The sequence below is a fragment of the Microtus pennsylvanicus genome, chromosome 1 (genome assembly GCF_037038515.1).
Source record: "Microtus pennsylvanicus isolate mMicPen1 chromosome 1, mMicPen1.hap1, whole genome shotgun sequence".
NCBI lineage: Eukaryota > Metazoa > Chordata > Mammalia > Rodentia > Cricetidae > Microtus > Microtus pennsylvanicus.
The window spans coordinates 185166839-185190408 of record NC_134579.1 but is presented as its reverse complement, the minus strand read 5'-3'; the positions used below and the strand labels follow the sequence as shown (position 1 = coordinate 185190408).

The 23570-nt window shown below is 40.2% G+C and overlaps 1 protein-coding gene across 11 annotated transcripts in view; it reads left to right on the top strand.

Annotated features, from left to right (window-relative positions):
- The window catches only part of Ptprk (protein tyrosine phosphatase receptor type K), a 527882-nt gene that overhangs the window by 142817 nt on the left and 361495 nt on the right, over positions 1–23570 (top strand). The window lies entirely within an intron of this gene.

The window sequence follows — 23570 nt, the reverse complement described above, 5'->3', positions numbered from 1 at the left end:
AGGTGACTCAGGCCAGTTTGGTCTGCAGAGGGAGGTCAAGGACAGCCAAGGCCTGAAAAGAAAAACAAGACAAAACAAAACAAAAACATGCAACTATTTGCTTGTGTAACAAATAACAATTGAATGAACCTCAAAACCTTTGAAATGTGAATGAGCTTTTATCAACCTTTCCTCCCACAATAGCATGTCGTAGTTACCTCGGAATTGGGATTCTTTTCAATACCTTAAAATATTGAATGGCAAAGGAAGAAGTTGTGTATTTTTCACCAGGGTTTTAATTTAACTGTAGTGGAAAATGATGATGCTATTTCCCCATTGTTTGTGTTTATGCGTTTTCCGTCTGTTACCTGACATCTCATCTTCTGTCTAGAGTTCGCTGTAGTTAGCTGGGTACCACTGACTTTTTAATCCTATTACTCCATTTTAAAATTGAAGACCAGGCTGCCTGTTGCTATCGTGTGTCGCTATCCACTGCTGAAGGTCACATTTCTCTGTAGTCATGATAGTACAGCTTTTTTGTTACTCTCAGTGATCAGCCTGGATGATTTCTTACTAGAACAATAATAGTGGTCCAAAGATGCTTAGGACGTTTTAGCTTCTTTTCTGTGTGCAGGAACTGAACACCTGCAAGAACAAAACCATCATCAGAGTGGACTGAATAGAGAAACAACGGCTGCTCTGAAGCCTTCACTGCCCGTTTGTAGCAACACAGATTATGTGTGTCTGGAAAGACAGCACATGGTAATGGCATACCCCCTCTGTGCTCACTGCCCATTTCGATGGTTGAACTCCCCCATCTCACATGCTTCATAAAAATCACTTGAGAGTTAGAGTAGTAGAAAAACCTTAACTTAATAAACCTACCACATCTAAGAGATCGTTCAGACCATTGGCAATCTTTTTTTTATTTTATTAAAATAATAGTATATAAGTAAGCTGAAAGAGGAATTAGATTAACCCTCTTTTGAGTTCAGGTTCTATTGTTTGGGCTTTTATTAGGACATTTAACCTTTCTGAACTTCCATTCTGCCCTAAGTAAATTAGAAATAAAACGATTCATATTTGTTCTCTAATTTTGTTGCACCAATAAAGCCCGGCTATTTGTGCAACATCTGTCAGTGTCTAGTGTGCAGTTGTTTTGTGATAAATCTTATTCACCCTTTCCCCACTGGCCCCAAGGTGACATGGCTAGTTAGTGATCTCATTAATCTGTAAGAAATTGATTTGAATTCCTCTCACTTTAGAGCAGAATAATGTGCGTGTCCATTATGCTTTTTTCAGTGCACCATTAGGAATTATTTTATGTCCAATTTAGATATTATCCTGTCCACGTGATTTCGACCACATACAGGCACCTTGCACTGAGTCTCCTAATGATGCCTGAAAATGAGGCGGTATCTGAGTCTGAGCCACCAAACCTCCTCATGGACAGTGGACATTTTCTTTCTATTTTGTTCCTGTAATTGTCTCTTGTCATTTATTCAGTCAATCAAAGATGATGTCTTTCTGCATAATCTCCCCTGTAGCTATTCCATCTCATTCCTCCTACTTCTGGAACCACTCGCCACATCTAGAGCTTAAAGATTCCAGTCTTTGATTTTCAAAAGATTGTTTTGCGAACCCTTCCTCTTTCAAGAATCATGTTTGTAGGTTTTCCTTTCTGCTGTTAAGTAACTTTCTTGTTCTGTACCACTGTGATCAAAGCCCCGTTTGTAGAGTGGGGTTGGGAAATCCTTTTCCTCCTTGCTCCCCTGTCTCCTTACCTGGTCTTCTTGGGAAAACACGAGAAATGGCTTTCCGCTTCACTGTGCTGGCCATTTCTTGTAACTCGTTGTTGTTTGTTCTGAGTGACGTCCAGGGTAAGACAAACAACTACACAAACATTATTAAAGGACAGAATGTTCCACAGTGAGCATGAGCATCGAAATAAGCACCTAGGCGGGTTGCTGTCCCCTGAATTGAGCACCTAGAAGAAGGAGGCATTTACCATTATGCTAACTGACCAGTGTTAGGGGGAAAATACATAGCCCATCTGCATTTTCAAAACATGTGAATGGTTGTATCCTGAAAGGATTTTGTATTCCTGGAAATACAAAATGGGGGAAAGAAAGATTCTGTGGCACTGTTTCTTCCTTTTTAGCATCATACATTATGTCCCACCACACCTATTTATTTATGGATTGTGTGCCTGCACGTGCATGATATCAGAGGATAAGTTATGGGAGTCATTCTCTCCTTCCACCATGTGTGTCCCAAGAGTTAAACCCAGGCCATCAGGCCTGGCATAATGTGCTAGTACCCGTTGAGACATTTTGCTGGCCCTACTTCAGAGCCCAGAATCTGATTTTGGGGTTCTGGCTACTACTTCATGACTAGGATGAAATGTTTCCTCTTAATTTAAACTTAAATTTCAGGCATTTTTCATTTGACCTTTGGTTCTTGAAAGGTATTTGTAAGGACTAGACTGGCGATGACCATCCACTGTATCTGTCAGAATGGGTTTTAATAATCCAAAGAAGTAGCAGATGCAGTCTGATGGCAATCCTAGTCTGTTGGATCTCAAACCTACGCCATTTTCCTAACTGATATGTCAAAGAACAAGAGTGACTAGGGCAGCTCATGGCAGTCCATTATGTAACAGCGGATTCGTGGTATTTTATCTCATGTTAGGTTTCTAGGATAGAGTGTGAGAGGCAGCAGAGGGAGTCTGGGAGTGTGTGGTGATAATGTGGCTCAATAGGAGTTTACCAAGTTTTCAAAAGAAGTCAATAGAATGTTTACTCAGAAACTGGAGCAAGTAATAGGAACAGATTGGAGAAAATTAAGACCCAAGGCAATCTGTCCATAGTTAGCTACTGTATTGTATTTTTGTTTTACTTAGCAGTGATAGACTATTACCTTACTGTGATAGCAATTCCATATTTCTAAAGCCCTTTGTCTTTTAGGGTCACATTAACTGTAATAAGTAACTCATTTTCACTTCATATTATTTCCAATATTATTTGCACTTTGTATCAATGGGTCCCCAATATGATTAGGTAGAAAACACTATTTTTAGAAAGAAAATAGACAAAATCAGAAAATTAGAAAAATTCTTTGCTGGAAAAGTTTCTCCAAAATGATTAAATTGTATATTTCACATGAAAATATTTGTATGTTTTTAGGAGAAAATAGGCAACTAACTAACCAAACATTTAATGTTCTTTATATATGTATACAGTAATTGTTCTGTGGTGTGATCGTGTATTTTGACTGGAATATATTTTTCTCAGTATTTCTTGATTTTGTATTTTCAGTAGAAAAACCTTAATGTTCATTTTCTTCCTACCTTACACTTAATACATACATGGGAATGAAAGTGATAACAGCCCACGAAAATCATACACAAGTCTTGCAACCAAGTGTTTACCATTAGTATCTAGATGTTATATTTTTCAGCCCCAGTAGAAATTATCCATATTTATGTCTATGTGACCATATATTTGGATGGTATATAGGTATGCTACTCATTTAATATTATTATGCCATATGTCATTTTTCATGTCATAATTTTATATTGTAACAAATATCCAGAATTTTTATAGTTCCTATTTTAAATTTGTCAAGATTGATTCAGTGAGAACTACCCAGTCTTGTTCACAGACACAACCCCAAGTTATATTTTATTTAAATTACCTTATTGAGTGTCTTCTTGTCAACATAAATGTGATTATTTCTATTACATGTTGATGAAAGCAACTATTTCATTTTAATTCAATGCTGCTTGTGCTTTAATGTGTGTGGTTCACGTTTATCTGTTCATGAATACCTGCGCAGCTGTGGAGCCTCTTTGTTACTTTCACTAACCCCCTTTATAGGTTACATCAGAAGCAACGTCCTTAGTCTGCGCAAGACAGGAGGAAGTGCTCCTTCTCACCATTAGGGAAGGAAGAGTTTGAAATCCAGCCTTTTTCCTACCCTTGTAACAGTCCTGAAGTTGAGTTAAGCCTTCCAACTGAGCACATATTACATGCTGTTTGTCTTCTCATTTCATTTCTCCTTCCGTGTTATCAGGACTTTCTATGTGAATTAGTGGGCACCTCCCATGTTAATTAAGACTCTCCCCCATTTATTTTGGAGCCAAGTACATTTTCTAGGCCAAGTAACTTTGGTATTGGTTCCTATCCTCTGTTGTTTCCCATCCCCTTTGCTTCAATAAATTTAATCTCTTTCATTTCCTATTTACCTTTTTTTTTTTTTTTTTGGTTTTTTGAGACAGGGTTTCTCTGTGGCTTTGGAGCCTGTCCTGGAACTAGCTCTGTAGATCAGGCTGGTCTCGAACTCACAGAGATCCGCCTGCCTCTGCCTCCTGAGTGCTGGGATTAAAGGCGTGCGCCACCATCGCCCGGCTCCATTTACCTTTCTTTAGGTTTCTTAAATAACATATCACAAGACTATAATACAGATAATTTAGACAGTTATGATTTTGTTTCTTTATGACTTTCTTGTTAATTTGGTAGGTATTTGTTTATTTCATTTTATATGTACCAAGCAAACAACAAAAGCAAAAAAAAAAAATCATCCATTAAATAGCAATAGCAAAGTCCCAGTGGCATTAAGAGAAGAGCAAGTATTAGAGAAGTTAAATTTTAAACCACTGCACATGGAAAAAAATTAGTTAAGCATCATTTTCCCCCTCTTTTTTTCTGCTCTGAAGTTTTGCCTTTGGCTAACATATGTAGAATTAGGATACTGTCCTAGTCACTGTTTTATTGGTCTGAAGAAAAACCATAATCAAATCAACACTTATGAAAGAAAGCACCTAATTGAGGATTTGCTTACAGTTTCAGAGGTTTTTCTATTATCGTGGTAGGGAGTATGTCTGCAGGTACGCATGGTGTTGGAGAAGTAGCTAAGAGCTACATTCTGATTTCTACGTTAAGAGAGGGACTGGTCTTTGAAGCTTCAAAATCCATTCTCCACTGACACAACTTTCTCCAACAAGACCATACTTCATAAACCTTTCAATACTTTCCAATACTGCCAGTCCCTGATGACCGAGCATTTCTATATGAGCCTATGGAGACCACAGATACTGTGTGTAGTGTGAAAGATATTTCAAGCAACTTTCCTGCATTGTCATAAGGCAGCGATAGAACATAGGTTCAAAAATTGGCAACACCATAGAATACTTGGGATTCTAAAGAATAATAGACCACTGTTACAGTCCCAGAAACTTTTGTGTATTTGCTTTATATTAGAGCTAGAGCATTAGTAACTTAAAGCCCCTCGGGTGGTTCTTAAGAATTACTAATGACAAACATCAACAAAGCATATGTGCTCATGGATGTATTTTATACAAACTGCTTACAGCAGTGTGCCAGTTACACTCAGGATCTCACAGCTGAACTCTTCTCTATTCTGCCTGCTCTTTGCATTTTTAAGTTACTTTGTCGAAAATTTAGCATGAAAGGTGTTCTGGACACTGACTTCCCGGACATCTGTATGATGATACTAGAAGTCAGATGTTTTCCTAAGAGTCAGGTTGGGGTTTAGTTTATATCTGTAGAATTGTCCTTCATAATCATCAGAGTGTGATATATGGGCACTTTCTATTTGTTCTAATTATTTCCTCGCTTTAGTTCCCTAAAATCCTACAGATAATATGTTGCTCTTCAATATCTGGCCCAGTTTCTGGACCTTTGACATTTATTTGTCAAAGAGAAATGGTTGAGATATGTAACACATCAGAGGTGTCGAGCTCAGGTTTTCTCAGAAGCATTGGGTGCTGGGCCGAACTGATGCACCACCTCTTCCACTCTTGGGGATGATCTTGTAGGTAAACATGATTTTAGCCACCAGATCCAATGTGTCAACAAAGTCCTTTCTTCACTGAGGATTCTTTTTTGATCACTTCGCTTGCAATTCATTTTCATCTCTGCTCCCCAGTATCCCTTTGTCTTGCCTCTGAAGTCCACCGTGTGTCAAGCTACAGGAAACGACTTGCACAGCTGTTCACAGCAAACCATATTTAGCAACTTAAAACTTTTATAGTCAAAATTGACTATCAAATAAAAAGACTTGCGTTCAGGGCACAAAAGGTTATCCATGATAAGGAGGTGCTAACTAGATGGGCCCCAAAGTAATAAGTTTAACCAATGACAGCAAGGCCAGCTGTGTGTACCAGAATTCTTGTTCTCAGATACTGGGAAGAAGAGAATAAAGCCTTGGTTTGTTTGCAGATTTATCTGCTTTTCAGGGAAAAAAATAATGGTGGTTCTGTAGGTAAGTGAGTGTTGGGGAGTTCTCAGTGTCTTATTTCAACTTCCAAACCTTGGTGGTCAAACCTGATGTTTTATCAAAGAAGGCCCACCAAAGAGTCTTGTGAATTTCAAAATGTTTACATTTAAAAGTTTAATTAGTTCAGATTGTCGAGTATAAGAATAAAGTTTTAACTGTTTTCAGAATCTGAAGAGATTCTACCAAGATAACTCACTCTTGGGCTGGAGAGATGGCTCAGAGGTTAAGAGCACTGGCTGCTCTTCCAGAGGTCCTGAGTTCGATTCCCAGCAACCACATGGTGGCTTACAACCATCTGTACTGAGATCTGGCGCCCTCCTCTGGTGTGAGGGGAATACATCGAGGCAGAATGTTGTGTACATAATAAATAAATAAATCTTTTTTTAAAAAAATCTCTCTCTCTCTTGTTCTCTCTCTCTCATCCCTATCATCCATCCATCTACCTACCTACCTATTTACTTATCTACCTATTTACCTACCTATCTATGGGAAGCCAGTGTGGCTGCGCATGCCTGTAGTGCCAACAATTGCTAGCAGAGGAAGGAATATCAGAAATTCAGAACTACCCATAACAGCCATAGGGAGTTCAAGGTCTGCATGGGCTACATGAGATGCTGTTCTAAACAAAAACAAGCTTCTAGTTTATTTGAACATATAATATTAATGTATGACAACAAGCTCTCGATTGGCTTAAAATACTTTGCAGTACAAGTCCTTATGTGGTTGGCATTGAAGTAGCTCTTTATTTTTACTAACTCTACATTATAGCATAATAGCGTCTAAAGTGATTAAGTGCAGATAATCGAAGAAATGATGAGACAAGGTAATAATTATAAGGGGGAAGAATTAAAATCAAAACTAGTGTTTCTGAGGGTCAGTTGGTGGGCGGCAGGGGTGGGACATTGTGGGAAAGCCAGTTCTCTACAGCTCATGGACAAATCCCAGTGTTTCTGTTTATTCAGTTTCGGTTTCCCGAGTTGTCTGATGATAATTGAGTTGCTCATATTGTTCTCGTGAAATGTTTTGAGGCAAATGAAATCTTCCAAGAATTCAATTATACTGAAACAATAGCCACAAGACATGGCAAAGTTATTGAAGACGCAGACAAAGGGCAGACAGGGAAAACACGATTTGTAGTTCGCACTGGCGCTGTAGGTTGGCATCCGGCATTTAAAATAACTTCCAAAGGAGTCAGACTACAGTTGGTGATGAGGTTTTGTAATACGTCGTGAAGGTAATCTTTTTATCTTTTAAAGTAATAAGCTAGAAATACTTTCGAATGAGGAGGAGAGTTGACTTCTCAGTGATCATAGGGACTGGCTACAACTCATTTTGAAATGATGATTAGTGGCTGGAACATCGTAGAACATATTGGACTATTTCTGCGATATATTTGAACGGTAAAACTGAAAAGTTTCGTTGCCTGGAAAATCTTCTTTGATAACATACTGACCTTCCTCGCTAGAAAACTGTGAACTTGATATGATTAATTATCTTCATGTTAAGAATGCACTACTTCATGAGTACTGTTGCAATAAAAAGAATGCTTACGTTCCCCAAAGACTTATAAAGGAAAAATATCTTATTTAGGAAGTGAAAAAAGAAATCTAGAGCAGTAGCTCAAGGAACCCTTAGCTGTGCTCCCTCTTTTACTATTACATCTGTAGCTGCGAGCCACTAATTTAACCTTCCGGAATTGTTTCCTCATTTGGACGAGGGATGGATCGCTCTCTGCAGCTCCATCAATAACAGGGATGCCCTGGTGGATGAGGATGTTTATTTAGGGCATTAAACGCTGTGGGTGGGAAGGCAGCACTACATTGCCAGCGCAAGCTGTTATCATCGAAACGAATTTCTAAATGTTTATTCCAAAGCATATTTATTCAAGGAGTTTTCCGTGGAGGGAACCAAATAGTCTAAGCCCCCCCTCCCCCCCCACCCGTGCAGCTTTCTTTTCCTGCTCTTTAACAGAGCCTGTCCATCAGTGGCTGTGTTTCAATGTTTCTCAGGAGATCCTCAGCAAATGTCTGTGTGGACTCTGATACAGGGCAGAAGACTTTCAGAGCGGCGTGATTTGCTCTTCCATGTGCCACTGTGTGCTCTTCTTGGCCTCTGAGGAGAGAAGCTTGTGCTTCTTCTCGTCTGTTTCTTCTGGGGGGAAGTGCTCTGCTCTGGACTAGATTTCATGGGGTGCTTGTCACTATACCAGCGCTCCGTCTTTGAGGCAGTCACCAAAATACTTTTCCCCCCAATTTGTGAGAGAGCATCTTAGGGACTTTTTCTAATTTAAACTTCTTTTAAAACAGTTGACTAAAACTTCATCATATAGCCAGCTCTTTTAGTAAGGGTATGTTGAGTTTCTATAGGTTGACTAAAATTGAGTTTGCTAAAGTTGCGTCTTTGACTGTGGAATAGTCTTTTAAGCAGCCGTGTCTGGGCCGGCAGGCTTTTAAGGATGAGGACCAGTAGAACAGTTAGCTCTGAGTTGGAGCATTTTGACTTCTGCACCGAGAGGCTTGGCTCTTCCAACCTGGGCTGCATTTGTTCGTGCAGCACGTTTTTCTGTGATTTTACCTAGAATGCCCAGTCTTTGATCCTTATTTACATATGGAGTTTTTCATTCCCTTTTTCAGAGCTCTTAGAAGCTAAATTGTACTTTGGGGGAAAGCCTTCCTTCTGAAATCATGACACCTTCTCAAACTGCTCCCCCCCCCCCCCCCCCCCCCCCCCCCCGTACAGCTAGGAAACGATTCAGTAACTGTGTGTAAGGGGGTGCTGGGACAGTGAGGTGGGAAATCAGTATCTAAATGTTCTTTTAGGAGACCTTTTTTCTGGGGAAAATGCCTTCTCCATCTCGAAGGCAGAAAGCCTAGAGTATGAGGTGGGAGATTGTGCAAAGCCAGGACTGTTTAAGTGGAAGGGAATTACGTGAGCCGTGCAGTTTGGTTCTTTGGTGATTTTTCTTCCTTTGGAAGAAGAAGTGAGTCGTTTTATTCTTATGTTCTCAGAATAATGGAACAATTTTCTGGTACTTGAATTTTAAAGACCATTACTGTAGTCTATAATCTTACACTACTTGGAAACTAGAGAACGCTGCCGGAAGCTAGCCCACTTTCTTCACTTTTCAGAGAGGGAACCTTAGTCCCAGAGAAGAGGCACTGGTGACATGGTAATGAGCACAGAGCTTTAAAAGTTATAACCAGGCCTGCCGGTCTCTCTGTGGTCTTTGCACGGCCTGAGAATCAAGACTAGACCTTCCGATTCGGAGGCTCTGCATTGTCGTCAGTCAGTCTCAGGTCCGCGACGCTTCCTCTGTGTTAAAAGTAACTTGGAACTCGCTTGAAAAGGACAATGAAGCTTCCCTGGGAGAGAAATAGGATTACTCAAAGTGAGCTCCAAGCAGTCAGAGGAAGCAGTGGCGAACGCTGGATCTTCGTTATTGCCAACACCTGGCCACACGTTTGCCTTTGAACCTTTCCCTTCTTTTCAAAACCAGACCAACAGTGCCAGGGAGATGGATGGCTCAGGCAGCTAAAGGCACTTCCTGCCAAGTCTAAGGCCTGAGTGTGATCCCCAGACGCCCAAGGTGCAAGGAGAGAACCAGTTCATGGGGGCTGTCTTCTGGCCTCCACATGTCCCCTGGAGCGCATGCGCACACGGTAAATAAGTAAAAGTTAACAGAAATTTGAATAAAGTGTAGTAAGTCATTCAGGCCTCCTTCCCGCTCCAGAGATTGCCTCTTGCATTAACTGTTTTTCTTTTTGTTCTCGCCTTGGCCGTTTCTTCTCATCCCAGTGTCTCGTTCATTTTATTCCCTCAGCCCCATTTCACCTCGTTTCCCTTTTCCTTCAGCCGCTGCCGTTCGCTGTCCCTGTCCAACCCCATCAGCCGTCTGTCTTCTCTGACTGAATTGCAGTATCATTTTACCCCATAATTTCCGTCTTTAAACCCAGTGACTTACAAAGTAAGCTCAACAGCTTTTGGCTGGGAGAGACACTTTCTCGGCTCACAGTAGTTATGGCTAGATGCTGGAAGGGCTGGGGCTGCATATTGGGGTCAAACCCCCAAAACCGAATCCTACAGTTTATTCTTGAAATGCCTTAGAAAGTCGAAGCAACATCACAACTCATTAGAGTGAGAAGAGCTTTTATATCAACGGCTCACAAAGCTCACGTTTAACATTACACTTTTTTTTTAATGGCAGTGAAGAGTTTCCATTTCCATCTTACTGTGTGCTAAGAAACATGATATGATGTAGGGATCTGATATCAATGAGGCCCAAATTGGGCGTTTGAGATACAGATATAGATACAAAGTTTGGCATCACCTAGTGACCAACATTGCAAACCACAGGGTGAAGGTCAACAGAATTTTATTTGCTTTTTTTCCTTACCAATAGGTATTCCCTGAGACTCTGCTAAGCACAAGGCATAGGAGTTAGAAAAGCGAACAAAAGACTCTGTCTCTTTGTAGTTTCCTCCTTGAGGATGGTACGATATAGAGATCCAGGTCCATTCAGGGTAGGTGCTGCTGAGCACGGGAGGAGACGAGTGTGTGCCTGTTCTATGCGGTACCTTCGAATCCATCTATACGAGTGAGGACTGTGAGCAGCGAGACTCAGGAAATGGCCAATCTAAGTCTGCTGTGTATCGTGCATGCTCACGAAGTCTAGCATCAAATAACTGTCTCCACATTTCTGCCTACTCCCGTTGGGTTCTTGAGCCCACACTGTTTTTCGTCTGCTTTGAAGGTGCTTCCACAACTGCCCTCACTGTGTGTGATGATTTCTTTTAAATTTCAGTCTCAGGGATATAGAATTGCAAGTCTCAGAAGGAACTGATGTATTTCCAATACCTAACTCTTCCATAGTATGTCACCTTAAACTTCTTTAGACTTTTAATATATTCAGCTCTTGGATATTTTTGCTTGTTAGGGATATGTCAAGCCCTTAGCCCACTTATTGGTATGCATAGTTGCTTTGTGAACTGAGATAAATGTGATTATATTAAGAAGAATAATTTCTAATATAGAGAAGTGTATAGGTTAACCTTGTTATACTTTAAAATAAGAGTTATGTTACATAAATTATGTCTTTTATCTAGAGTTTGAGTCTTAATTAAATCAGTAGCATTAACTGGAACATTCGTGGACAGCTATGTCAGAGCAAAGTGAACTCTGAGAAGCATCAAGATCCACTTACTTTTGTGCTTCGTTTAAACAATGATCTTCCTCCACTAGGGCGGAAGTGTCTGATCAAGGGCTTGTCTGTCAGGTCCATATTATGGAAGGGCTTGTCTGTCTTCCATCCTGAAAACTCTTTTACATAGCTGACAGGAATGTCAAAGAAATCTGACTCTCTTTTCAGTCGTATTTGCAAAAATATCCAGTGCTTAGTGCAACAGTACTCAGGGTGGCTTGAGACATGCGAGTTTACTCAGCAAGTGTGAGTTCTTCCCAAGAGTAGTTAAGAATAGTCTAGCCTTTGAGTATCAACTTGGTTAGGTAGGAAATGAATCTTATCAGGTGTTCTTTGGTTTTGATTCAACTTAAAGTGTTTCGTAAGTTCCATTGGCTCGGAAAGCACTCAGTCCTCACCAGAGGTGCCAGCTCCGAAAGCAAACACGCATGCCTGATAGTGACAGTATGTTATACAACCAAGTCAAGTGTTGTCCAGAATAATAGCAGCAGCTGACGCCAGGCACAACTCGCCTGGTTTGGGAAGGAGGTTAGGTGACACTGAGGTACTTGTGGCATGTAAAGGTGCCTGGTTGCTAACTAAAGGAAATCTCTGTTCCACTCTTAATCAGTTATTAAAGACTCTGGAATCCGGCTTGTAATCCTCTGAATGCTGATTGATCATTTGAAAGTTTCTTTTTGCATTTTTGCCAATGAATATAGTTTTAGTTAAATATTTTCTCAAATGTTTTACCTCCATACTAGGCAATCAAAATCAAGCCACAGATGTCATTTTAGGTACTTATACTTGCGTCCCAGAAATGGTTTCGTCATTCACTTGCTTATTTAGGTGTGTGTGCCCGTGACTGTAGGTCAGAAAACAACTTGCCGTAGTTTGTTCTCTCCTCCCACCTCTTAGATTCCCTGGGATCCAACTCAGGTCATCAGGCGTGGTAGCAAACTCCTTTACAACCTGAGCCATCTCCCTAGTTCAGACGTGACTAAATGACTAGGTGTCTTTGATTATCGATGGCTATGAATGTGTATAGAATATTGTTATGGAAAAGATAAACATACTTAAAGTTTTTGCTCTTGATTGTATTTTTTTTCTTTTCGTTCTTTTTTTTCCTTTTTTAATGTAAGGTGTTATTATATAACCTTAGCTTGCTTGGCATTCAGTACTTGTGATAAACCACACTTTGGGCTGATGTCTGTTCTGGGCCAGCCTCAATGAGTTCGTAAGTTCCAGGGCAGGAGCATGAGGATTAGAATTATTATGCAAAAGGAACAGAGATAGGAGAGAAATAATAGACAGAAACAGGGACCAGCATCGGAAGAAAAATTTAGTGAATACCGATCCGCTCGTGTTTATTTTCCACGTGCTTACATAGTGCACTCCAAAAGAAGAGTGGAGTGGCAAGAGACTTCATTAACATGATATTTGGAATAGACCTAGTATCCTAGAGGCAGCTCCTCCCTAGAACTTCCTGCTAATCTCTTGAAGGATCAGAAATAGCAAGGTGGAGCAGATCCACATCTATGCTCAAAGTACTAATTAACCACACACTAGGTCAGGACCTCTTGTTTGTAGCCACACCTGTTATCACCATCTCTGAAAGAGCAAAAATAAGTTCAAACTCTCTGACCTTCATTCAAGGGGGAACAGGCTCAAGTCTGTGGGGGCCCTCACAAGTGATCAACAAGTAGACCAGGTTGCCTTTAAACTCATTGTTCTGCCTGCCTCTGCCTCCTATCTAGGGTTTAAAGCAGACACCCCTGGGGCTGGAGAGATGGCTCAGAGGTTAATAGCATTGCCTGCTCTTCCAAAGGTCCTAAGTTCAATTCCCAGCAATCACATGGTGGCTCACAACCATCTGTAGTGGGGTCTGGTGCCCTCTTCTGGCCTGCAGGCATGCACACAGACAGAATATTGTATACATAATAAATAAATATTTTTAGAAAAGCATACACCTCTTCACCCAGCTATTTGTGTTTACTTTGACCACTTTGCTAGATTCCATAGACTACTTCAAAGACCTTGATCGAGAAACTTGCATAAGTTTATTAGAATATGATTATTAGAAATGCTTTGTTGTTTACTAAATAGTGCTAAAGTATTTACGTGTAAGGTACTGAATTGTTTTTTAGTTTACCAGTGACGATACAGACATGGAACTTAAGCTCAAATCACTTCCTGATTGGGAAAAGCTGACCTTACTGGTTTGAGCATCGCAACCCACCAATTCCTGTTTCTAAAGCGCAGATTTAAATATATCAAAGGATAGTAAAATCAACAGATTCAGAATATCAAAATATTTCTAAGCCTTGGTCACTGTAGTGTCAAAGCTAATAAGCAGAAAAGAAGCTAAGACAATCCATAATCTATGTGGATATTCAGGCTGTATTTACAGATGCGCAATGAACAAATGCAATAATAAATAATTGTTTCTAGGCTTTGAAAGGAAATCCAAGTGTTGATACTTACATGAAAGTCATTTAGTGTGGGAGAAGAAATAAATACTGCTATTAACTTAATGATAAAACTTAATGTTACTGCTTTTCTTTGCAAATGTTAGTGGTAACTTAACCCAGATGTAGGATGTGTTTATGTAGTATAGTCAACCTTTGGATTCTACTGACAAATCAATCCTATTTCTAATTATGTTCTTATATGTTAAAAACCAAACAAACACTGATGAATGAAAGGGGTGCAAGTGTCTGAAATAGAAGTAGGATTATATGTAGGTAATTTGCTCCTCATAAATAGGACAAGATAAAAGACACCATTGTTTAGATGGAGGTGTAGGCAGTAGATGGAATGCTGGGTGTGTCAAGGTGCATGACAGAAAAGTTGCCTAGAAGAGTTTCCCCACTTTTGCTTCCTTCCAAAGTTTGGAGCAGGACAGGAATTCTAGCAGAGTTGCCCTACATTACTGTGATAGGCAGTGTTAATTGTCAGTGTGATGTAATCTATAATTAACTGAGAAGGGAGTCTCAGTGAGGAATTAGTTTAGACTGGCCCTGGGGCATGCCTTTGAGGGAGTGTCTTTGTTTAGTTGAGGTCAGAAGACCTACCCTATGCATGGGTGGTTCTGTTTTATGAGTTGGGTTGTGGATGAATATAGAGACCTAGCTAGTCTCCTGTGCTATATTTTTTCCTGATTATCAATGTGATGTGATCAGTTCTCAAGTTCCTGCTTCTGTGACTGCCCTGTTATGGTAGACTGTAATTTCTTATTGCAAGCTAGAATATGTCCTGTCTCTCTTAAATTGCTTTCATGAGGATATTTTATCATAAGGTCAGGAAAAGAAACTAGGACACTTAGTATGTTTGCATTCATTCCCTTTGTTCTTGTCTTGGTAAGTACAGATTTCAGGTTTTTATTTACTTTAAGTTTTTATTTTTGAAACCTTGTTTCTGAAGAGTTGAGTATACAATAAATTCTAATTCATAATAGCATAGGAAATTTGACACTTCCATTTGATTGAAATTTGATTGACACTTTTATTTAAATTTATTGCCTCAATTAAGTTAAATGTTTTCATTGTTGAAAAGTATATGTATTCATACTAATATTCTCAGGCTTATCTCTTTCCTGTGTTGATATTAAGTACAGGGTTTGCCTTCAGTTACTAATGTTATTCTGTTTTTTATAAACCCTTTAAAAATTTTATCCAACATTTAAGTTGCCTTTTCAGTAAAATTGGAAATTTAGAAGTTCTTAGTGTGTCTTAAAAATGTAAAAGGCATGATTTCTATTATGGTTTAGCAAGGAGTTACACATTTCCATTTCTCTAACTTCTTGGATGTCTTGAATTGTTGAAGAATTAAGAATTTACTTTATCAGTCTATGAAGGGAGCCCCAGAGAGAGTATGGTAAACCTTTCTTAGGATCCATTGTAGAATTAGTCTAGAATGTTCCCTAAAGGAGGAGACACAGAAATGCTTACGGGTGGATTACAACATTAGCTGTTGCCATACATACAAGGCTTGTGTTTCTGGTGTGTGTGTGTGTGTGTGTGTGTGTGTGTGCGTGTGTGTGTGTGTGTGTCAGGGGCAATTACTGATTGACCTTGGCGTCATGTAATGGCAGCTGTCATCACAGCTCAGTGTTCTGTGATTACTTTGTGGCTCTGATTGATGAAATTCCAAGGAGACCATGCTGAATGGGGTGCTGAAAGCCTGTCTGCTCTGCTTACTGAGCTGTGTGGCGCTGAGGTTAAGAAGAACACTTTCCTGAAGTTTCCACGGAGATTAAATGCAGAGTACAGAACATAGTGTGTGCTAGGGTTTAATGCTCTGACCTTAGAGCTAATTGGCAATCAAATTATTATTATTTTTTCTGATTGTAAGGTTGAATGTTCCCTGGGAAATAAGAGGAATTTGCATCCCTTAAATATTTTTTAGATTTATGTTAAAATTATGATTGTTTTACAAAATGTTTCCTAAAGTATTGTCCTTCTCAAAAGATCATGGTTGTAGTAAAGCCTTTTATTTTTCCTTTGCAAGAATTTGGCAGAATGTAACCCAGAACAACAAAGGCCTTAAAATGTGATTCTAGTTAAAGAGAAGTAAGATGCTTTCATTTAAAGATAAGTGTGTGTTGATGAAGAAGGCTTCTCCAACCCTGTATCATGAGGGAAAACGTGAATTGACCTGTTACAGTGAGTGGTACCTGTGTCTGGGAAGAGCCTCCCTTCAATTCTAGACTAGAGAGTGAGCACAGTGCCCTCCCCATGCACCATCCACTGCAATGCTGCTGCAGTCCATGGCATATGGTGAACAAACATCCACTTATACATGTGCAACAGACTTAGGTGCAGAGCAAACATGAAGTAGAAGCCACTGTCTCTCTTGGACCAATATTAAATGTTGAGAAGCTTGTTCCTCAGGGAAAACTCAAGCACTCTGTCATTGCATATAGATTAACTTCTTCTCTTTTAATTCAAGTAAAATGAAAATATTACAGTATATGGACCATTGCACATTTCAAACAATGTTTGCTAGCGATTGAAGTGCATGACATTTAAATATTTCATCATGGAAACCATAGTCGAATGTGGTTTTGCATGAGGTACCAAATGAGAAAAACGTGATGTGTGAGAATCACTAGTGTAGAAAACTGTTGTTTCTTACATGATAAATCTCTCTGAAGAGCCAGGTGTGGTTGGCAGCTGCTTTTGATGCCACCAGCACTCGGGAAGCTTACTTCAAAGCTAGCCTGGGCTACATAGTAGGATTAGGGTCAGCCTGGGCAGTATGACAAGATTCTTTCTCACAAACAATCTGACTCCTGGGCCAAGGCCAAGGCTCACTCTGAAGACTCCCAGGATAATAATTTTTCTAGTTACGTAGACCAGCTGTCACAACACTTTCTTGAGTTTCCCAACTTTTAGGTACCTCAGTGATGGCAGCGAGTGGGTGAGTGTAGTGACAGGTAGCCATGTGTTTATTTTCTAACTTGAGACCCCCAAATCCTGCACAGCGGAGATGTTGAGGGTGCTTAGTTTTATATGGCACATGGTTCACAAAATCAGAATGTGTACATGTGGAACCTGGAAGCTCCCTTTCTAGATAACCATGGAACCACTACTGTCATTAACCCTCCAGTGTGACATCCTGGGGTCTCATTTGATGGCTAATACTCTGGAGTAGTCTGTATATCATCAAAGCAAGGACCATGTGCATCTGCTTTAACTACCTCACAGGAGATTCTTAGTGTGAGCATCACAAAAGTAAAAACTTCTGTGCATATCTGTGTCTGGCCATCTTCATATTTTGCTTGTCCTGTCTTCCAATCTGAAGTCTATTGTAATTTCCGAAACTCCCTCTTTACTGAGATCTATTGCTTCCATCCAACTGCTGACTGCAGACCCTTGAAAATCGAAACCAGCTTCTCATCTCATATTATTTTTCTGCCTACCCATGTGCTGAGATAACGCACCGGATATTTTTGTCACCCCGCTGAACAGGAGTTCTGTTTGCATGATTTATCAGGATAATTATTTGCTGAGAAGCAGCCGCCTTAGAAAGACATCTCAATTCGAGGTAATCCACTGACGCCAGCATGGCATCCCTGAATTATGGCTCTGTCCGTGGAGAAGTTTGGGAAGACTAAACTTCTCTGTGTTTGAAAAATACCCCCAAGCTTTGCTGGAGGCGCTCCCTTCATCTTTCTGTTGGATTCAAGGCCGCTGCACACAGCTGGATTGCCCTGCGCAGATAGTGAGTGTTGTCGAAGTCTTCTAGTGCCCCGGGGAACCAGGACCATTAGAGCAATGTATGATTCCTATGGATCAAGTGGAATTTAATTTGTGTGTTATCTCAGTTTCTTGAAATTTTCCCTCAGCTTCTCTCCGATCTCTGTTGGTTTTGATGTATTTTCATGCATTTCTAGTGTTATGGTGATTAAAAAAATGGAAGTTTAACTTTGAAAGAAGTTCATAGGTCATGATTAGTCCAGGCTTTCCTTTGTGAGCTATCAGTTTTATCATTATGGAAAGAAATTCTCTTTGTGCTGTGGGATGGGAAGAGGAAATGGTTCAAATAATAAAGACTCTAAAATCACCATTTCATCTGTTTTTTTTTAAAAGGTATGACTGTGGTGTGGTAAACTTTTAGAAACGGGTGCTTTGATAAAAGTAATGTTTACTGTCAAGTTAGACAGATCTATAAAGAAACAATGCTTAATTACCAGCACAATATGATCACCAACAAGATAATTGTAGTAAGGCACAGAAATAGAAACAGTTTACTTTTCATCTTGCGAAGTAAAGACAGTTACTCTTGAGTGTATGAATATTTATAATTATTTGGGTGGTGTTGATGTCTTCTTCTGGCTACAGAGAACTAGCTAGTTTATAAATAGAACAGAGTCTGGAAACCGTACTGTGTGTGGCCAGACATGCAGAGTGCGAACACTCTGGAGTTCCCTATCTGCGAGCCCAGATGCCCCCCTCTGTCCTGACCTGCAGGTCCCCTGTCCATGCCTCTCTGCAACTCCTGATTTTGTTGCCCTCTAAGGGAAGTGACAGCATCAGAGATTGTGTTATACAACTTGTACGCAGCCATTAATAATCGGAGGTTCATGATCTCTTACATTGCTTTTTTTCCCCTGCTGCTTAATACTGTGAGATCATGAGATTATTAAAATGTGAACCCTGATCCCTAGCTGATTAAATAGTTCCTAAGTTACGCCTACAAATCGAGTATGCTGGAGGCTCAGGTTTATCAGCGTGGTAGCGGCTAACTTTGTTCATTAAGTAATTGCCAAGACAGCACAAAGAGAAGAAAAACAATGAAAAGCATCTTTGGTTCTTTGGTTAGGATGGTCTCTGCACATCTTCCCACACTTCTGGTTCCAGCATCTTTTTAAATCATATCTAGATATTCTCTTCTGCTTATGTTAAGCCTTCTTGTTATCTAAGCTTCAGTCTGCCACAAAGGCCTTTATTCCTTTGAAACTTTGGAACACACAGTTCTGCTTCTGCAAAGCTTGACCTTGCCCTCCAGCAGAACTAGAGGAATGGTATTGGAGTCAAGAGTCACGGCTTACCATTTCAATGCCCATTCTGGTTATCTGATTGACACAGTATGGATAAAAGTCATTCCTGACACCTCCTATATCTTAAGAGTTTAGAGAGTGATTGGAAGTAGAGATAAAAATTTATTTAGCAGTGGAAACAATGGTGTTTAAGATTGACCATGTAAGATTGCAGCAAAAAATGTGGCAAAAAAAAAAAAAAAGAGAGACTCATGGGAAGCTTTAATTGAGTAATTGGCCCAAGGATGCAATCATTTAAGAAAAAAAAGCCCTGAAGAAGGTTGAAGTGGGATTCCCCTATGTATGCTGTGAATACCATTGGTGAATAAAGAAACTGTTTTGGTCTGTTGATAGAGCAGAGTAGAACTAGGTGGGAAAACCATCTTGAATGCTGGGAGAAATGAGGTGAAGTCAGAGAGAAGCCGTGGAGCCTCCACCAGAGACAGACATGGCGAAACTTTGCCAGTATGCCACTGCCACATGGTGATACACAGATTACTAGAAATGGGTTAAATTAAGATGTAAGAGTTAGCCAAAAATATGCTTATGCTATTGGTCAAACAGTATTGCAAATAATATGGTTTCTGAGTGATTATTTTGGGGCTGAACAGCCGGGAACGAACAAATAGCCCCTTACAAGAGAGGGTCTCCAATCTATTGGCAGCAGAAACATAACAAAACAAAACAAAACAACACCGACATGTGTCTGACGTTCTTCCTGGAGAATGCTCACCTTCACCCTCACCTTCCTTCGCTTCTCCTGTCTTTCCTGCCCTCTTTACTTCCTTTCCTCCCTGTTTCCTCTTTCTCCATCTCTTCCTTCTTCTCTGTATTCCTCCCTCCTGTTCTCTCTTCATGGTCTTACTTTGTCACTATGGTTGGCCTGTTACTTGCAGTGTTGCCCAGTTTGGCTTTAAACTCATAGTAACCCCCCTTCCTCGGTCTCTCAAGCACTCATGTTTCTGGCATACGTTTGGCTTGAGAATTCGTGTAGTCAGAGGACTGGTTTAGAATGGTAGAGTAGGTTGAGAAATGAAATGCCTACTGAATCATTAGCTCGAACTGTTTTCATCTGGAGAAGTCTGAGAGTGTGGGCACAATGGACTGAGTTCACAGAGCACCTGCAGAGCTCAGCTAAGCCAAGGTGGAGAAATGGTGGAAACCCAGCTGGACCCAAGTGGCAGCCAGTAGTCACCCTTGCTCTTGTTGTTAAGACAGGGGAGATTGTAAGCAGTCTAGAAGGCAGACCAAAGAGGTGGGAGAAAAGTGGGGTTACTGAGGCAGAGAGGCCCCCACCCTAACCCCTGTAGAAGGGAATGAGATCCTGTACTACAGAGGAAAAGGCTTAGCTTTAGGATAAATATCTTTCAGTCTTACACATGTTTACTTAACAAAATCCATTGTGTGCAGATTAATTTTTTTATTAACTTACATGTCCGTAAGTTAAGAGTTCTGTAACTGGTAAGTCTGAGTGTATGCATGTGTTTATGTGTGTGTGTGTGTGTGTTCACACACATCCAGAGGAGTGAACTTGTGCCTTTGATTGTGGGTGTGATAAAGACCAGATGTTGTAGGAGGAACATTGTCCTTTATCTCTTTAGACCTTAGTTTGTTGAGAGGCTCTTACTGATGAGCCTAGAGCTTGCTGATTTCTTGAAAATGGCTGGCCAGTGAGTTCTAGTCCTGCTTACTGGTGCATGGTGGCATGTTGTGTACGCACTGGGGATCTGAACTCAGGCCCTCATATTTGCATAGTTAAGCATTGTACTTTTACCATGGAACTATTTTCTCATGACTGATTTTAATAATCTCAGATAAAGTTGGGTTGAAAGAGACTAAGGACAAACTATGTTATTAAGTTGCATCTTTTTTTAAAATTTGTTTTTTGAGATAGGATTTCTCTGTGTGTAGTCGTGGCTGTATTGGAACTTTGTATAGCAGGTTGGCCTTGAGCTCACAAAGATTTGTTGTCTGCCTCTGTCTCTTGATTGCTGGAATTAAAGATGTGTGCCACCAATGCCTGGCTCTCACTTGTATTCTTCAATTATGTATTTCTAACAGAAAAATGCCTGTGTAGAAATATTAGGAAATTTAATGAAAATAGTTAAAAGTTTTCACTCACCTCTTTACTCTCCAGTTGCTAGAATTTTTTATCTGTGATTCATCGATGCGTGTGCAGGTGCACAGATATGTGTGAGGATATAGAAGACAATATAAAACAAATTCAGTTTCCCCTGCTCCACACTCTTCCTGATATTACAGGGGACACTATCATTCCAAGACCTAGGTGGAGACTGAAAGCAGTGGTACTGTGGGACCCTCCCTGTGAACCCACTTTTGGCTGCAACTGGAGTCTTACATTCCGGCAACAGCTTGGTACAAATTCAAGATCCTGTGGTTTATTGACTGGGTGAATGGATGAAAAGCCAACCCTTATTTGTAGGTGTGAGCTTACAGATCGTTCGTTGCACGATAACAGGTGTATGGCAGGTCGCAGGCCAGTAGGTCACCACCCAGGCCAGCATGTCACCACTTACACATTCCCCTGGTGAGGGCCGCTGCTCACCTGCTGTTCAGTTCAAGCCGAGCAACTGTGTAGTTAGGCAGCCTCCTTGTCTCCCAGGCACAATCCTATATAACACTTTATAGAAAGAGATAATTTGTAGGTAGGCAATGACAAGATTAAACAGCTAGTCTTCTGCTGTGCTGTCTGTGTTTCACAGTGTTGGGTAGGTTCAGCAGGTTCAATGTAGTGAATGCACTTTCTCCTCAACATTATTTTCATTTAACAATGCTACCTTCCTTTTTTTTTTTTTTTTTGTATTTGGAGGCAAAGTCTCCCTATGTAGTCCTGGCTGGACTGGTATTCATTATGGAAAACAGACTGACCTCAGACCAATAGAGATCCATCTGCCTCTGCCTCCCATATTCTAGGACTACAGATATACTCAGTCACACTTGGCTAACCATGCTTTTATTTGGGGCTGTAACACCACAGGAAGTTGTAAAGCTTCTGTATATATTTTATTCATTTTGGCTTTAGTGGTTCAATGTGCCTAATTCTATTGGGATCCATGTAAGCTATTACATGTACTAATAGTTTATTCCTTTTCGTTGCAGGGTTATTTAATTTTACACACACACACACACACACACACACACACACACACACACACACGTTTCTTTAATTGTTTTCTCTCTGAGATTTTTATTTTTCCTTTCTGGATATTATGGGTATCTGATATAGCTGTCTTTGAGTCATTTCTGTTCCTATAAGTAACCCCTCACCCGTATTTCTGTAAATGACACCAGTAAAACCCATTGCTTCACAGAACAAGGGTAATTACATAATATATAGTTTTACAAAATACTGTCCAGCTTTTGTCCAAATTGACAGTTCTATTTTAAGCTATCTTCATCACTGGATGACTCATTCATTTTCTCATCCTTACTAGCAGCGTTTGGTATTGATGCTATTTTTAAAATTTTAGCCATTCTGGTAATTGTTAATGATTTCACTGTCGTTATACTTGCCTTTCTTTAATGGATAAAAACATCAAATGTCCTTTTTTGTGCGTTTGTCAACTGTAAAATGACTGCGGTGAAACACCCGCCTCTTGCTTATTTTCTAAAAGATTTGACTTTTAAATACTCACTTTTGAACTTCTCATTGATACAGTCACTCAACAACTTTCTGCATCTCAGTGTAATGAGAAATCATTTACAATTTGGTTCTTTCCCATGTATATGTTTTTAGGTTTTAAAGATTCATTGTGTGTGCGTGCACATGTGTGTGTGTGGGGGGGGTATACACATGTGTGGTCAGTGCCCAGGGTGCCAGAAGAAGATGCCCCAAAGCTGGAGTTGCATGAGGTTGTGGACTACCTGATGTAGGTGCGGGAACCAAGCTTGACAAGCCCAGCCAGATCGGCACTCATTGCACACTACCAACCCAAGTCTACAGCCCTCTGTTTATGCTTTTGTTCATTTAGACATTTTAGTATTTGGATGAGAAAAATCTAAAAAATATTAAATGATCCTTAATTTTATCTCTCAGTCACTATAAAAGTTTATTTGCTTCATTATAAAAATTTTAACTAGCATAGGCATCCTACTACATGTTGCTATACTACTACAGAACAAAGTAAAATTTTATAGTCATCTGAACCATCACATGTACTTTTTTGGGGATGCCGCGGAAGCATTGATTGTAACCCACGAGAATTCGCTGCTCAACTAGGATGTGTGCATGTATCTCGGTTAGCTAGGGAGAAGCAGAGGAGAAGATAACCTTTTAAGAGCTAATTGCACATAAAACAATCCTGGAAATGTAAGAGAACTCAGCATTTTTAGAGGAAATGAACAGTCTGGCTAGATCCTGTAGCAACTAAGACAGTCAAGAGTTGCTATAAATGGAGGGAAAGTAAGTGGTGTGGAGACATCACAGCCATGCTCAGAGGTAGGCTTTATTTACTGGGACTGGGGGACAGAGACCCATGAGGTCTGGAATTCACAGTGGTTCCTGCAGAATGGAGTGAATTGTGGGATTCGCGAGGGACACAGCACACTCAT